Raw genomic sequence first — 7,401 nt, 5'->3', positions numbered from 1 at the left:
TGTGATTGAAGTCAGATGTACAGGTACACACACACACGCACACACACACACACACACACTTTAGTGTGTTTGGGGGTGGGGAGGGAGTAGGTAAATTCTAGGTTAGAATGGTTAGTCAAAACCCCAAAAAGTCTTGTACTGGAACATAAGAGATGGCATGGCTCACATAGTTGCTGAAGCTATTTTGATGAAATCAATCCAGTTCATTTCACGTAGATTTAGGCTCACGCTGCTTGGAAGGAAATTGCACACTGTGGCGATGCTCTAGGGCTGTAATCAGAGGCCTGGCATTGATGGAGAGCTTCTCACTGCCGCTCGAGGATGAAGCCAACAGATTGTGAACAGTTCTGTTTCCACAACTGTGGCCATGTCGTTCGTTTGTCGGAATCCGTGCCCTGCATGCATTTGGGATGTGAGCATGCTTAGTCCAGGATTAGAATTCTCCTGGCCGCAAAATGGATTTTGCTCCTTACTGATTTCTACCTGTGGCAGAAAACAGCAGCGAGGCAAGAGAAATTATTATCATCTGGCTAGGAGTCACATACTGAGAGCCTTGGAGAGAGGGTCTGACACTGAGAGAATGAGGGAAGAGAGGGCAGCCAAGAGATTATCATTTGGCTCATTGGGTGACATGGAGTGATGTGTCCCCAACAGTCAGCATGAGGCTGCTATCTCCAGGAAGAGCTCAGAAACAAACACTGATTTTCACCTGAAGAATGCTAATTCTCTCCTCTGCACTCGAAAGGCATCATGGGGCTGGAGAGGGCCTAGGGATGGGTCACTGAAATGAACAAAGGAATGAGGACTGGCAGATGGGGAATGTTGGACTCCTCAACTCAGAGCAACAGAGGCTACGCAGGGATGGGGCAGTCATCTAAGACAATGGAAGGGACAGGTAGAGACATGAATATCATCACACGATTTTTGGATATTATATCCTTCAAGATTAAGAAAGCCCATTTTAAGAAAAAAGAAAAAGTGTATTTTCATAGTGAACAGCAAATTTGGGAAACTTGCAGATGATTGTTAAACACCAGTAATTGTTACCCCCTGGACTCTCATTGGCTTTGGGCATGAATTCTCCTGATTAAATCCAAGTGGGTGGTTGATAATTTGTTTCTCTGTCAGTGTTGAGTCTATATTAATATCTACCCTAGGATATAGGGAATTTTCCCAACAAAATTTGGATACTGGTGAAAGGTGTGACATTGCCAAGTAGCAGGTGCAGAGCAAGAAAAAAGGAAGCATAGTATTCTGGAAGTGGGTTTAATAATGTCCCCGCAGAGCAGCCAGCAGAGACCAAGATAGAGCATCATGGGATCATAGCACAGGAAACGGTTCTCAGGGAATCCACAATTCACCTGGGAGGGTAGGGAAGATGCCCCTCCAGGGTATCAGAACTGTGATGGTTGGGCAGATTTGATATACTTAATGTCAGTGCCATGTTTCTGAAAATAGATCAAATGTATCCAAATTCTCTTGATTAGTAAAGTAATTCAGGGAATAGAGTAAAAAAGATATACCAGGGAGCACAGTATAGAAATGTTGGAAAAAGCACTGGTGTAGATGTGTTCCACATTCCCAGCACTTGTTATGCTCACAATAACACTCTATTTGACTTTGCCATGAGATTGAGATCCATGATAGCAAAGGCTCTGTATCATTCACCAACATCTATTTGGAATGTTCTCAGTGTCTGTTGGATGATTAGATGAGTGTCTACCTGGTTGTGGACAGTTACATGGCTGTCAGCATGCTCTCCATGTTTTATCTGTCTTTCCTGGAGCACTTAGTGTCTTCCCTGGGTGCCCTCCACTCCCGTCCTCAGAAACATCCCCAAAGAGGGTCTGACAAACCCTTAGAGAACATGAAAGTGTGCCTCTTCACAGATGAGAAAAATGAGGGTAAAGGAGAGTTAAGTCCAAATTCAGCAGTGAATCTGAGATGGCCAATCAGAACTCAGACTGGCCTGACATCACCACTGTTGCTAGGCAACACTGCCTCTTAGACTCAAGGTTTGGAGAAATTCTGAGAGACCACATTAACTGAGTTGCTCCTTTTTAGCTTTGTGTGAAGGGGAGGGAGAAAACACTTCATCATTGATACCTTCAGAGAGGAACTTTCATTTCCCAACTAGGGTGAGATGGGTGAGGTCTGCAGGAAGAGTCAAAGGATGGGCCTAACTAGGGCTCTTCCTGATCCTTCCATTTATGAAGTTCAGTTTTAATCAGCAGCCTTCTTAGCTTGACATTTTATATCTTTCCTGATCTGTGTCCAATCTGCTTTTTTGACCATCTTTTTCCTAAGAAACAATGATAATGAAACAGAGCTAAGCTGGGTGGGGGACAAGAGGAAGACCCAGTTGGTAGGTCCTCACTTGCATGCTTAAGATTGCAGGACACAACCCCAAAGCAGGTACAGTGTGAAATAACAATAACACCATTTATACAGGGGTGAGAAAAAGGAAGATGAGGGGGAAGAATATTCATAGGCTGGCACATGGCCATTTGTATCTGTACTGCCCCAGAGAATTTCTGCTGAACAGAGACCAAGACCAAGCCAAAGCCACATGTGGCAAGCTGGTGGCTTTTCCACAGACACCCTCCTCACCAGCAGCTTAATTGTCAGAAGCACAGCAGTTAACTACCTAGAGCGGGTAGTCAATCTGGTCAACAGTCCCAGCCATTTAACTGCTCAAAGCCCCAGTTCCAGCCTTATTTCCCATCAGCCCCTACTCAGCGGGAGTTTTGTAAAGTTCCACCTTCTACGGTCAAGTTGACCTCAGAGGATGGAGTCTAGAAAGCTCCACTTTCTACCATTGAGTTGGCTGTTAGCATCACTGGTGCCAACGTTATTCCTTACTGTTGCTCTTATAATAATAGCATATAGTGTTTGAGTAACAGTTTAGAATTTTCAAATGACTTTCACATATACTACTTAATGAACCTTCCTATGACTGTCTGAGGGAGGAAAGGTTGTCAGTAAAGGAAAACCCAGGGCCATGGCAGCCCATTGACTTTGCCCACAACTGGTATGGAGCCCTGTTGCCTCCATGTGGAAGCTGCCTCCCCAGCTCTGGTCTGGTGCCCTCGCAGCGCTGACCTCGTGCCTAGATCTTGGTTCTCTCACCCTGTTTCAGCATATCCACTAAGAGGATCTACCCTCTCTGCAAGGCTGGGCCAACCCTTCTCCCCTGACTCTTGCTTCAAGTTCCACTTTCTCCCAAAGTCTTCCCTGAAGACTCTGGCCTTTGCTCTTGGTCCTGGCAACTCCAGCCCATTCTGCTGTCCATTAAGATGAGCTGTGCTATAGTCCTGGCATGCCTCAGGGATCTTATGGGGTCTGTCCAGACCTCTGCAAGAAAGTGAATATCTTGGCAAAGTGAGTCACACAGAGTTTTTGGCTTCTGAGTGCATATATATGTATATCCCTTAATTAAAGGTGATATCGACACAGGAAGTGAGCACGTGCTATTGGAAAAAATAGCACTGATGGACTTGTGGGATGCAGTTGCTACAGATCTTTGGTTTGTAAAAAGCACAATATCTGCAAAGCACAATAAAGGGAAGCACAATAAACTGAGGCATGAGGGTCCTGAGTAACTTTTATGTGTTCATGTCTGTTTCCCTTGAGGATATGGACACAACATGCCTCAGTTTGCCTGCAGAGACTCACATGGCCCAGGCCACTGTCAGAAAGGTTGAGGCTAACACTTCCCCTAGGGATGTGACAGGGAACTTGAGCCCCTGCTCCCTCCCTGCCTCAAATGGGAAGTTCCTGCTCCTTGTCTTGAGGGAAACCACACCTGAGACTGGGATCTCAAATTTTATTAGTATTTTCTGTTAAAAGCACCTATTTCTACTAATACTTGGAGAATAATTATTTCTAGAAGGGCAGTGCAGGGGAGGGCTAGAGGAACATGTATGGCAAGGGGGGAAGTAAATTCATAAAGCTGCCCCCTGAGCTGTCAATAAGGCACATGGAAATCCTCCCCCTACCTGGAGGCCTGTGAGGATATTACACTATTGCTCAGCTGAAGGAAAGTTGATGAGTCACCCAGTCTTTAAAAAAAAAAAAAACAGGCTTCTATTAGCATTGGCATGCCATGGGTAAAACAGAATTGACAAAAAACTGTTAATTCAAAAGTTCTGAATCAAACCTTGAGCTAATTTATAGACTGAATTATGCCAAAGGAAGAGTCCTAGAGTTTATTACATTTGGAGAAGAGTATGCTTACAAACAATGGAGAGGACTTCATGAATTTTTCATATTATATCACTGTCAATCTGCTCATGTGCGCATTCCTTCATTTACTCATTCACTCAACAATGATATTTTTCTGTATTTCCTCTGCCAGGCACTGTTCAAAAGTTGGAGGAAAAACTTGCGGGAACATGATCCTTGTACATTAGCAACTCCTGTTCAAGTAGATTGTTCTTATGTGGTAAGCAGAAGAGGTTATTTCCATTTCACAAATGAAGGAACAAAATTTCAGAGAATCTTAGAGAATTTCCATTGTTACATCTCCAAAATATAACGAAGACTTTAAAATATTGATGGGAGAAGCCTTTCCTGTTCCCTCCAACCTGACTGCTGTCCCTAAAGATCTGTACTTTGTGATGTAAACAAGTAGCTCTGTACTTGACACCTCTGTTCTCTCTCCCCATCACAGTGGACCTTGAAGTGAGAAGAAATGAAGGGCTTGAATTCAGGTCTGCACTTGTTCAGAGTTCACAGTTATAAGGCCACACTCTATGGATCCCCCAATACTCCGGGGACAAGATGTTTAGCCTGAGAACAGTATGTCCCTCATCTACATAAATTAGTCATTGTCTATAAGGAAAAGGAGCACCTTTCTTGGTTCCAACAGGTAATCTTAAGGTCAAGAACATTCCTGAAGAACTTGGCAGAGATTCAACTCCAAAGTGCTGAGAAGCTCATTTTTGAGTTGCATGAAACTAAATTTATTCCTGCCTCATGCTTGCTTCATTGGCAAATCATTCCTCCCCACCCTCAGCTCCTTGATATGAAAGAAGCACCCCCAACTGACATGACTGACATAGAGGAACAAAAGGCCATCTCCTTCTATTGGTATTGTTTTCTATTCTGTGAATGACAATAGGCGAACTAACCCTTGAAAAGAGAAAAAGACACCAGTCCTCTCTGAGGGTGCTATCCCCAAACATAGGAAGAGATGGTGCTGTCACTTTATGGGGTAAATATATTTTAAAGTGGGTTTTGTCCATTTATCTTTCCACACCTTGACTCCAAGGAGCATGTGGGTAGTGACCTTGACCTGGCTGATTCCCTGCTGTATTTTCATACTCCTCGGGCAGGTTGGGGGAAGAAGGATAATATGAGGGAGATGATTGGAGGAAAAGGAGTTACTGCTGTAGCAGAGATGCCTTCTACAGAGCTATATGATGTGATAGTTTCAAGTGCACTGAGCCTGACTGATCTGTCCTTTTCTCCTCTTCAAGAATTCATGTATAAATATATTGGAGGCTCCAAATATATTGGAATATAAATATATTCATGTATAAATATATTGCCCATGTTTCTTCAAATCTCTTCTTTTGGGGGAATAAAGAGCAATAGACTCCTCTTGCCTCAATATTACTCACCATTGCTGATGGCATTTTGGGGAATAAATTGAAAACATTTTATTTCTTCTACACAGACACCAACACACACACACACACACACACACACACATTTTGGTTTAGAATTTTTTAAAGGAATTTCTTCCTTAAGGATGGACTTTCAATTTTTAAAAACCTCACCTGTCTATTAATTCTCCTCAAATACATTATTTTTAGAAAATGACAGGGCCAGAAATACAACGGTTTTTTTTTTTTTTTTTTTTTTAAATCTCAGCACAATGATGGGAATAAAACAAGCAATCAAACTACTGGCTGACTGAGGAACCCATTCTGGGGAAAACACCCTAAGCCCTGCACAATAGGGCGTTTCCAAAGAAGAGGAGACACAGCTGTAATGGGGGTGGAGACAGAGGATCAGTCCATCAACAGGCGAAGTGAGAGGTGGCAGCAGCCGCTGGGCACCATGTGCACTTTGGAACCAAGTAGAAGGCATTTCTAATGCTATCACTCATGTACACCAGAACTGTAACCTTGAGCTAGTTTCTTAAATTTTCTAAGCCTCTAGCTCCTCATCTGTAAAATGGGGTCCATATTACCATTTAGAACTGTTGTGAAAATTAAACATAAGTGTGTCCAGGGCTCTGCACAGTGTGTAGGTCCAGAGAACACTTAAGAGCAGAGTTCTTGTTATTCTGATCATTATCAGAGTAATACAGAGCCCTTACATGGTGGGGCTTTCTGGGAGGTTAGAAAGATCATTAACTTTGGATCCAGAAACCTGGGACCCTGCATTTAAAGTCTCCTTTCAGGGTAGCTGAGCCTGTTCTGGATTCAACAGCTGATTTCTCCCTCCCCAGTGCACTGAAATGGCAGTGGGATTGCACAACGTCTTGTCCCAATCAAACTCAAGATGTAAAACGTTGAAGTCTGATGAAGAGTGTCTCTGCTTAATTTATGGGTAGGCTCCCTTTATGGGCTTTTCTTAAAATGCTTGAGGCTGAGCTGGAGAAGAGCTAATAGGAACATTTTCTGAGAATAGATGTTCAGTGAACTCCACTAGAAGGGACTGACCATCTTTCTCTTTTGAAAAGCTTTTTGTAAAAAACTACAAGATGAGCCACAAAACAACTAGATCCATCACCTTGGCAGGATGATTTTCCAAGGGCCCTCGAGCACTAACTGTACCCCTAAATGGCAATCTCTACTTATCTGGGAGAAAGTCATAGAAAAAGAAGAGAAGCAAAATCACTTATCATAGTTTCAGTTTCTTGTTAAGTGAGTGTTGAACTCTCAAACAACTTTAGAAAAAAGGATAATGTAATATTTGAACGGACTCAGTGAGGACTTCCTTCCATTGTTTGTCAATATGCCTCTCGGTTTTACCCAAAACATATATACACTGAAATTAACTATTTCCAACTTCCTTCTTCTATGCAATATTATCTGTATGTTTTCATGAATTGACATAATTTACAGACTTAATATTTGTAATATTGCCCAACTATGGGTTTTCTACCTTTATATCATGAAATTAGAATAACAGGATGCTATAGCTAGAGAGATCTTAGAGCTAGATTATAATAGCTAATAAGAGACAAGTTTGATCAAACCCTTGTTACAAGCACTGTGTGCTAATGCTTGCTACATTTATTTTATTTAATCAGGCCTGCAATCCTATGAGGTAGGTTCTATTCATCGCTCCATTTTACAGATGAGGAAAGTGAGGCTAAAGAGTTTAATGTCTTGCTTGGAGTCTGCAGCTAATAAGGACTGAACTGAAAACACAGGCTGGGCCACC

At 42.6% G+C, this 7,401-nt stretch overlaps 1 long non-coding RNA gene across 1 annotated transcript; it reads left to right on the top strand.

Moving 5' to 3' along the window:
• Nucleotides 1-2,173: 2,173 nt before the first annotated feature.
• On the top strand, nucleotides 2,174-4,696 carry LOC129146689 (uncharacterized). The gene is made up of 3 exons (XR_008553720.1): nucleotides 2,174-2,415; nucleotides 4,358-4,444; nucleotides 4,673-4,696. It is a non-coding gene; the product is annotated as an uncharacterized LOC129146689 (long non-coding RNA).
• The last annotated feature ends 2,705 nt before the right edge of the window (nucleotides 4,697-7,401 follow it).

Source organism: Talpa occidentalis, unplaced genomic scaffold (assembly GCF_014898055.3).
Source record: "Talpa occidentalis isolate TD23 unplaced genomic scaffold, MPIMG_talOcc4v2.1 talOcc4.4, whole genome shotgun sequence".
Taxonomy (NCBI): domain Eukaryota; kingdom Metazoa; phylum Chordata; class Mammalia; order Eulipotyphla; family Talpidae; genus Talpa; species Talpa occidentalis.
The sequence above is the reverse complement of the archived record's forward strand: the minus strand, read 5'-3'. Positions and strand labels throughout refer to the sequence as shown.